The 9,632-nt window shown below is 40.9% G+C and overlaps 2 long non-coding RNA genes across 3 annotated transcripts in view; one reads left to right on the top strand and one right to left on the bottom strand.

The window, feature by feature from the left end:
- Positions 1-8,976, bottom strand: part of LOC146687175 (uncharacterized) — a 21,810-nt gene extending 12,834 nt beyond the window's left edge. The window contains exons 1-2 of the long non-coding RNA XR_014916498.1: positions 8,949-8,976; positions 6,196-6,299 (exon numbers count right to left, since the gene is read on the bottom strand). This is a non-coding gene — a long non-coding RNA (uncharacterized LOC146687175). The remainder of the gene's footprint in view (positions 1-6,195; positions 6,300-8,948) is intronic.
- Positions 1-9,632, top strand: part of LOC146687174 (uncharacterized) — a 30,197-nt gene that overhangs the window by 9,142 nt on the left and 11,423 nt on the right. The window lies entirely within an intron of this gene.

Here is a 9,632-nt window from a genome sequence, read left to right as displayed (position 1 = left end):
CTGGTTGCTACAAAGCCCTTTGGTCTCCATTCATCAGCAAGAACAGGACCAGACCGCATGAATCACACACACAGCCGAGAGCAGTTTGTGTTTACTGTGTGTGTGTTCATGAATGTAACATACTGTCTGTAGGCAGAGCACATGCACTTTGTCTCACCATTGCAAACGATACATAGCGACAGAGGCTTGTGTATACAATGTGCAGGTGCAGGGATTTTGTACACACACTTTCTGCTTTTAATCAGTCAAATAAACGCATACGAAAGAAAATCAGTGCATACCTCTCTCGTCTAATCACACGGCATCATCTTAAATACAGGAAGTACAGGATAGTTTGCACACTGAGTGTCAGCACTGTAGATGTTAAACAGAAAATAGTCATATTGTCCTTCAGTAAACAAAGGCTGGTAAACAAATAGGCAAGAGTGGGTTATTATTACCCAACAGCACACACTCATATATTACACACACACACATTCACGCAGATATAAAAGCAGGAGCAGTATTCATTACTGTGCCACATTAAAAGACAGCACAATGGAACATAAATGACTCTGCGCTCCAATAGCTTAATTGCTAATCTCTTCTTTTAGGACAGTGTTTATTTCATTAGCCTCGTTTGCGCTGATGCTATCTCCCTCCTAATTAACTTGTTTGGATTTAAATGTATTTTCCCTTCGTGCCAGGCAAGAAACAAACAAATGCAAGGACCACCGTGAAGCCTGGTACAATAGATGTGAAAAAATAAGGATAAAGAAAATATATAAATCACAGGTTTACATGGACTTTGCGCTGTATTAGAGATAATGATCATGAAATGTGGAGTTAAAGTACTGGAAAAAGTCTATAAGTAACTAATATAGCCATTGGCTCATTTTGTAACTAATAGGAGAGTAATTAGCGTTTAAATATGTACTGCGCATAATTGGGAAATGGAGAAATATGACCCCATCTTTACACCTCAAGACTGGAGCTTTTCGATCTTAATATTGAAAGCGTTTTTTCCTCTCATGTTTCATATGTCTTCTCCTACTAGTAAATATCTTCTCCTTCTTTCATCTTTTTTAATGTAATTCTGTTAAACTTTCAGTAATCCTAGTCTTTGAAACTAATCAGGTCTTTCAAGATGAAATGCCCAACCTTCCTCACATCGCTGAGAGAGCTCATGAGACACAGCACCCAGAACTACAAATTAAATGCTCTGTGCGTAGGCTGTTCGAACAAATATAGTTACAAAATCTTAATCTAAGGCACAAATATCTTTGTGATCCATCCATCTGACTGGATCACGGCTGTATTCTCAGAAGCACAGTGCCCCGTGAACAGGTTGCCAGTTGATTATATGCCTAACACAGACAAAAAGGCAATCATTCAAGCTTCTCCTGCATCCAGTATTTAGAACGGCCAATTAACCTAAGATTCATGTCTGTGGACTGTGAGAGGAAGCCAGAGCATCTGGATTAAAAAAGGGCAGACAAGGGGAGAACATGCAAACAACAGGCAGGTTTGATCCCAAAACCAGTATCAGTATTTGCCATACTTTGACAAAGAGCAATTAGATAACTGTAACCAAACCTTAGCAATGGCCACAGTGCTTTTCTAGCCTTATTTCCAGCAGCTAAAAGAAAGAAATGCATTTTAAAATCATGGTGATTAAATGTAAATAGAGCTTCACTGTGTCAATTAAACAAAAGCTTTGTTCTTGTTCAAATTGTTAAAAAATTCCCAGCATCTGGTTCCCCGGGTGGCCCGCTACATCAGATGAAAACAGATGTCTGGAAGCCTTCACCGGTCCTCATTTGTTTTAATCTGCTACTTTGGTCTAAATCTATCACTGTGGTGCTCTGCAGCATGGCATTCTTTCATTGTGTCAGACTCTGACACTGCAGGCTAGTTTATCTTCACAGTTTGAGTTTGTGCTGCAATGTGGAGCAAAGAAAATAAATGTTTAGGGGAATGCGCTCAGACATGTGTGTGTTTGAGAAAGAACAATAGGTTGAGGGTGGTAGACAAGTCAAATGGTGGATCAAGGGAAAGCTTGAGGTGTACGCTTGCTATTTTGTGGCCATTCGCCCCCAAAAGTGATTTCTTTATCTCATTTCTCAGTGTTTAGAAGCCTGGAAAGGGAAGAAGGCTGGGGGAAAAGGACGTGTAAGAAAGAAACAAAGACAGAAACGTTATTTCTGGTTTGTTAAATTATGTCAACGTGATTGACGGTCAAAGGAAAACGATTTCTTTATCTGGATCCTCAGTCCTGGGAAATAAGAGGGGACGGAGAATTAGAGGAGAAAGCAGAAGTGGGGCAACGAGAATGAAATGGAGTAAAACACTGTGTGCTTCGGGATGTGTGTTTTTCAGTCTACATGTACAAGGTGTGTAAAGAAGTGCAGTGATAAAGAGGCCGCGAAGACAGCAAAGAGAAAAAGAGAGGGTGCGATTAGAGAGAGAAGAAACTCCAAACTATTGAACGGCGTATCTGGCTGTGTACACAGCCATCTGTACGCAGGGCCCTGAACCCATTTAAATTCAGGACGATTGCACTGTTTCTCAAATCCTTCAGAGCTGAATGCTTTTTGCACCCCGTCGAACAGGCTCAGAAGAGTAACACTGCGTCTGAAAATACGAACAGCAGCAGCACACGGAGGGCAGATCTCTTTGTCTGCTTAGAAAGGCAGCATTATCCACCAGGCAAGACACGTTTACACCGGGCGGCCTACAGGTTCTCACTTCGTGTTTTCATATCATTATTGATGGGGGCATTTTACGGTGTGGTGGTTTTTGTTCAAAATGCCCGGAAGGTCAGTCTAACAGCATGGCCGGTCAGCTAACATCAACCAGCTAACAGACATGGGTGAGGACAATAAAACATCACAACCGGCTCAGTTTTCAAGAGTGTGTATGTGATTGAATCTCTTGGGCATGAAGTGAATATTGGAGACTGACTGATCAGTTCCTAGAAGAGAAAGCTTAGGTTGTTGGTTCATCAGACATATGCAGTCTAAGCAGTCATGAGTCGGCTTTGTTGGACTATAAAAACAGGTCAAAAGCCAACACTTTGGTAACCACCCTACCCAGTAAAATGGTAATTCAGTGCAGTGGTGTGGTAAAACTCCCCCTGTCTATAACGCTGCTGTGGGAGCAGCGTTATAGACAGGGTTAAGTTTTATTTCTGCCTCAAGCTTGTACTTGATCCCAATCAAAAGGGCACGTTGGCATCTAGACAGGTACAAGAGAGCCATTTGGGAGATACTTATTAATAAAAATACAAAACTGAAATGGAGAACTGTGTGTCACACCCCAAACAGGCAACCTGTTGCTTTTTGTACCTACTATTTTTTTGCCAAGATAAAATTATAATATTGGGCTACTGTGCCAATATTTACTTACTGGCACAGTGTCCCACTAATTTCATCTGACTGCTGCACTCAGGACAGTTGCAATCAATGTAATATATATACATAAATTAATTGATTAGTTTTGTTTATCTTGTGTCATGGTTTATAGTGTAATTAATATTTTACACAATTCATTATTATTTTCTCGTTCTTTCCTCATGTTTTTCTCTCTTCTGCATTTCCCTGCTTCCCTCTGTGTGTATTCCACATTCCTTTCAGTTACTTCCCATTCATATTACTTCCTTATGTGGCTTGCTGTGTTTTGAGTCCCTGTCTTGTTATCTAATTGAATATACCTGTGTCTTATTATATTTGGTAAATGTGTCCCTTTCCTCAGTCTTAATGACCTTGTTGGGCTTTCCCCCTCCTACTCCTGTGTCTCCCACTGCTTCATTTTCTTGCTTCCTTCTGATTTTCTGTTTGAACTTTGGATTATTCTGCCATATTCTTACAGTACTTTTTTTTTTTTTTTTTTAATTTGTTTTGGTCTGCTAAAGACAGCATCATTGTATACAAACAGGCATCTGCCCACTAACTTCCTCCATCAAATTAAGGCAGATGAAATATGGCTTTTCTTTTATGTCCTTTCTCCTTTGAGAATTCTCCAAAAGCTTTCAAAGTGATGCTTTAAGCAGACACACAAATGCACAAAAATACGCCAAATGATTCGTGTCATTATTTGTAGACCGACCATTTTCACTCTCTTATCTTCCCATACTTGCACTTGATAGGGACCTGTATGCAAGAGTCTCATACAGTCCAATAAAGTCAATAGAAATCCCTCCAAGTCACCATGAAACCCCCAACCCCCACCTGATTGATCTTCTTTCTATAGACGTCAGAATTAAATTGGCTAAAACTAATGACCATGTGAAGTCAGAAGTGGAAAGTGCGTTGGCTTGTAAACAGAAAGCATTGTGCTTCTGGTTGAACTCCCAGTTCACCATCACGATTCAGTACAACCTATGCATCTGTGCTAATGCTGGAACAATCCATCAAATCACTCCCCTCTATTGTTTTCTATGCAATTTCACAAACTCAAATTTCACTTGTGCTTGAACTTCTCCCTCTACACATTCAGCTGAAACATGTCATATAATGTAGCTCCTCCGTTTTTCACTTTTTTCCACCAAGTCCAGCTGCCGATAAGTGAAACTGCCACATCAGACTTTACATAAATGCACATCTAAAACTATAACCGTTTGCTGTTCCAGATTGACAGGTGTATTACATTAGATGAAAATACAACCCCATCTACTGCATGAGTACATAAATTCATAAACAATCATCCCTCACCCTCTCAGGATACCATGCAGCACTCAAATCAGTGCATCTCATCAGCACCCATTCCATCAACACTTTGGTTGCTGACACTCAAGGGCAGCCTTTAATTTCAGCCAGTGATGAATGAGCTGGTGGGACAGAGGGAGGGGGATGAACTCCAATCAAGGTGCTCCTATGGGACTGTTATCAATGGGGTACTTCCGGAAACATCTGCCACATGGCTATCTATCATCAGATGACCAGAGAAGCTGCAGTGGGGAATGATGGGCTCAGCTGTGAGGCTTGTGTGGCTGTTGGTAGAAGCGCACCTTTTGAGTTTTTCATCACTGTACTTTGTCATTACATGATCAAAATGATAGTGGGACAGGTTAGCACGCATTCTCCGCCTGTAATAAATCAGTGATTTTCTGTAATGATAAGAGAATGTGGTGATGGATTTCTTGAAAGTGTCTCGGTATGCTGTACAACCACATCTTATCTGATCTACGCGGAGCATGGAAGTTATTCCAGGGAAGCGAACATCTTCAATAAAATTGAAACCTATCAGAGCTCTGAACAAAAATCTCATTTAAAATATGAAACACAAATTTGCAGAAATGCTGTGCTGTCGTCTTCAAGAGACGAGCTTTGAGCTGCGGGTGTCAGAAAGGACATTCTGTGTTTCCTTTAATCAGTGAACAAACAGAAACACTGTTGCTGGAAGCAAAGAGCAGAAAAAAAGTAGCTAAATTTAAAAAGTGTAACATTTCTTCCTTGTTTTATTTTAGGACGTGTTCTCTCGTTTTAAAAGAGGATTCTTCCAACATGCTAAGCCCTGTTGCTTCTGTAGTGTGTGTAGTTCAGAGTGATAAAGCCCATGGTGTTTGGTGTGATTACCCCAGATGCTGCCTGGCATGTAACTAATGACTTGCGATTCACCCTAGGTCAAGTCTGAGGCTTCTGCTTGAGCTTTGAAGCTTGTTTACCCTGCTGCTTAATGCCCATGAGACCTCTATGCTCCCCTCCGCTCCCTGCATACCTTCTAGACAAATTAAGTACCTGCACTAGAAAAGGATTTTTTTTTAAGAAAGAAAAGAAACAGTCTTTTGGTGCTCAAAGCAACAACAACCAAAAAAAAGAAAGCAAAAAAAAACACATTTGAAAAAGTCAGCAGCAATGTCTCTTTCCAGAAGTCATGACAGTGTTGTTGAAAATCCACAGAGCTTGTTGAGAAATGTTTCAGGCAGGAACTTTTTTTCTGTTAACTGTCTCCATCCTCCAACCAAGAAGCATGAAGCTAGCTAACGTTAACGTTGCCAAAAAGGGACACCATCAGTATTCTCATGCCATCGAGCAAAAGCCTCATCGGGGGTGGTGGATGCTTTTCTCTTTCAAGTGATGAAAACAAAAAGTTGCACATGAAGCTGCTTAGTACTTCACTTAGTTAAGACGTGTGGATTTCTTCATTCCTTTATGGCTTGATCTGGCATGATTTTGTCAAAAACACATTGCTGTCATTGGGTTTTACTGTACTCACATTGTTACACGGCCTGGTCCGTGCACAGGGAACTCACACCAAAACTGAAGCAGACTGTGTGGGGAGTGAGAAGGACCCAACTGCACACACGGAGGGAGACGGAACTAAGGATAAACAAAAAGCGAGCTGTGTATTATGGCTGATACATGAGTACAAAATAAAGCAACAGGGGCGAAAATAAACCTGAAACATAAACAGAAAAAACTAAACTGAGGTAACTATGTCAACGGACACGAACATGATTCTGAACAGGCACATGCGAGAAACTATGATATAAAAAACATGAACTGAGCAGACTCAAGTACATGAAACATGACAGACAACCTGACAAAGACTGAATGAAAACACACAGACTAAATACACAGAAGGGTAATGAGGCAAGTGGAAACACCTGGGGAGACACAGCTGACACAAATAAACATAATAGCGCCACAGGGGAAGAGTAATATATGCACATTGAACATAGAAACCTCAAGACTTTCAAAATAAAACAGGAAACATGGAGACACGTAGACATAATGACACAGACTAGACAAGATGACACACACGGACAAGAAATACATGACATACTGACACTGAAGACTAGAAAAGACTTGCATGAACTGCACCTTTAGTTTGAAATGTTCCTGCATGTTTCTTTTTTCAGAAATCATTGTGTGCATATGGCATAAAGTGCAGGGCTTATGCTGTGGATTTAATTCAGTATTATAAAAAAAATGTTGAATAATACCAGATCTGGCAAGTGGGGCTCTAGATGAGTGATGGCTGTTTTAGTGTATCAAAAAAAAAAACCCTCAAAAGTCCTTTTTCACTGCACTGTGAGCAGATGCACACCGGCAAGCAGCACAGCTGAGGTTGTTTGTGCCAAACGGTCCTCTTCAGACACTTGAGGATGTTACACTAAACCCCAAATTTACAATGCAAAACCACGTGAATGGCATTAAAGAAAAAAAAAAGCATAATCCTGACCTGACACACTGCTTTCAGGGATGGATACTGTGGATCCTTCCACTGAAAACTGCTGTTTGGTCTCTGAGTTGTAGCCAGTGATTCAGCTTTTCATCATCCTCAAACCCAAAATGATGATCTGTGGTTCAGTTTGAAACAGTTGATGTTTGCACTTTTGTCCAGTTAAAAGTAGGTGTTTATTTAAGCGGTGAGACAGGGATTTTTAGTGAGTGATCTAAAAATATTGGCTCAAAACCGCTGGAACCAGTCCAGAGGTGCACAAGAACATGACTTTGAAGCAGAGCCGTGCCAAATTTAAATCAGGTATTTTTTTATTCTTAATTAGCAGGGCTGGAAGACATTGGCAAATTGACCTGTTAAATATAAAACTGTTTAAAATCATTTGTTAAAGTGTGTACTCCATTTAAATGTGCTGTTATGATATCAAAAGGAAACTGAGAAGCATGGAAGATGGTGTGTACCTATAAAGACCACTGTACAAAGTGGTCATACAACCATGCCATCCATCAGGTTAAAGTAGACAAGTAATTAATATTGACTGGGAGCACTGAAGCTAAATAATCCAGTTGTTTTATCTAAAAGAATAATCTGACTGTAAAGCACCATAACACTCAACCTACAACAACACGATTTCTTAAACTCACAGGACTCCAAACTTTTAAATGTAAGAACTTCACTCACTAAAACTCTTCAACCACTTGAAAAAATTAAATTAGTGAACTGATCACAACTCAGACATGTAATTACACAAGGCTTCGTTTCAAAGGGTCACAAGCAAAACCAAGCAGAACTTCAAATTATTCTCATAGCGCCAGTATTTCAACACCATGAAGAGATAGCAGGTTCTTTAAATTCCATTTCAAACACCCTAATAAATTATGTTTAAGCTCATTAAAAAGCCTTCATTTAAACCAGAATGCTGCATTGAGAGTGACTAAAAGGCAGACCACATATTACTAGTTAAATCCAGAATTGGTCTTGAATAATCAACCCCTATCATCTCTTAAAGACGCTACACTGCAACACTATTGTATTTAATCATTAGTAATTGATTGGAAATTTTGGCTCCCTCACAGTCTGTCCTTTGGCCTGTCTTCCTCCCCGCACCACAAACCAGTCGCAATAGATGGCTGCCACTCCCCGAGCCTGGTTCGGCTGTGGGAGCTTCTCCTCCTCACTGTTGCCAAGTGCTTGCTCATGTGGGTCATTTGATTGTTTGGGTTTACTTTCTAATATTGTAGCTTCTTTACCTTACATTATAAAGTGCCTCGATGTGACATTTGGTTTGATTTGGCGCAGTATAAAATAAACCGAATTCAACTGATTTGAAATATTTGCTTTTTACAGTTCCAGAAATAAAAGCTGAATAAATGGTTGTGGTGACTGTCTTTGCAAAATGTGTCCACTGAAGGTTAGCCCAAGGACACTAACCCCACCACACCTCTGGATATAGCCCCTTAGCACATTTAGCTGGCTCCCATGCCTCTTTAATAAATAAAGCTGACTCCTCAGCTGTATTACAAGAAGCTGGAAAAAATGAAATGCCTGTGATGGGTAAAGGCAGGGCAAAGAGTCAGGCAGCCTGGAAACAGATAAAAATCAAAAGTCAAGCAGGATTTCTGGGGACTTGCAGCATCTAGCTCAAGGTTCACTGCTGGAGGTGTGTGTGTGTGTGTGTGTGTGTGTGTGTGTGTGTGTGTGTGTGTGTGTGTGTGTGTGTGTGTGTGTGTGTGTGTGTGTCAAGTGTGTGAGAGAGAGAGCTGTGTGAGGCATTTAGTCTTGACCTTGCCATGCTGAATCCTATTTCCCTTTGGCTGTTGCCCAGCAACATCACCTTGACAGCAAGAAATGGCCAGAGAGAGATATAAAAGGAGGATTTAAACAGAAATAGGTCTCCCGCTTACTTGATACGTTAATATCACCCTTTGCTTAAAAGCTACACGATGGCTTTTTCCCACATTTCTGCAGTAGCAGGGACTTTTTTTTAATTATTATTTCAACCTAAGTGGGACAGGTCAAAGGTCAAAGGGAAACCGATAGCATCTGTGGCCCCTGTGGAAGGTTTAGCAGCTTTAATCTAAGAGAAGTTATGGCCTTCACTTGGATGTGACCCTGGGGAGGCTGCAGGGCAGTAGGTGGTCAAGATCAAAGTTGTCCTGCAGGACACTGGCACTTATGGTCAGGGAAGAGTCTGTACTGCTGCACAGATAAACATGATATAATATCTGTGTGCGCTCGCAGCTGCCCCGCCGAAGGCCCCGCCGCCTCACCCCAGGGTCCGTGCAAAATGAATGTGCTCTCTTCTTCAATCAAAGGGGAAGGAAATGATTGAGTGGCTCCCACGGAAGCATTTCATAGCCAGAAGAAAACGTTTGACAAACAGGCAGGAAGATGGGGAACACGCAACATGGATTCAAAGGGGCAACATGAAGAGGCTAGTGCTATAGTTGTGACAAGGCTCATTTAAG

Source organism: Copadichromis virginalis, linkage group LG18, assembly GCF_057382275.1.
Source record: "Copadichromis virginalis isolate Kocher_CV1m ecotype Utaka linkage group LG18, C_Virginalis_male_GT1.1, whole genome shotgun sequence".
Taxonomy (NCBI): domain Eukaryota; kingdom Metazoa; phylum Chordata; class Actinopteri; order Cichliformes; family Cichlidae; genus Copadichromis; species Copadichromis virginalis.
The sequence above is the reverse complement of the archived record's forward strand: the minus strand, read 5'-3'. Positions and strand labels throughout refer to the sequence as shown.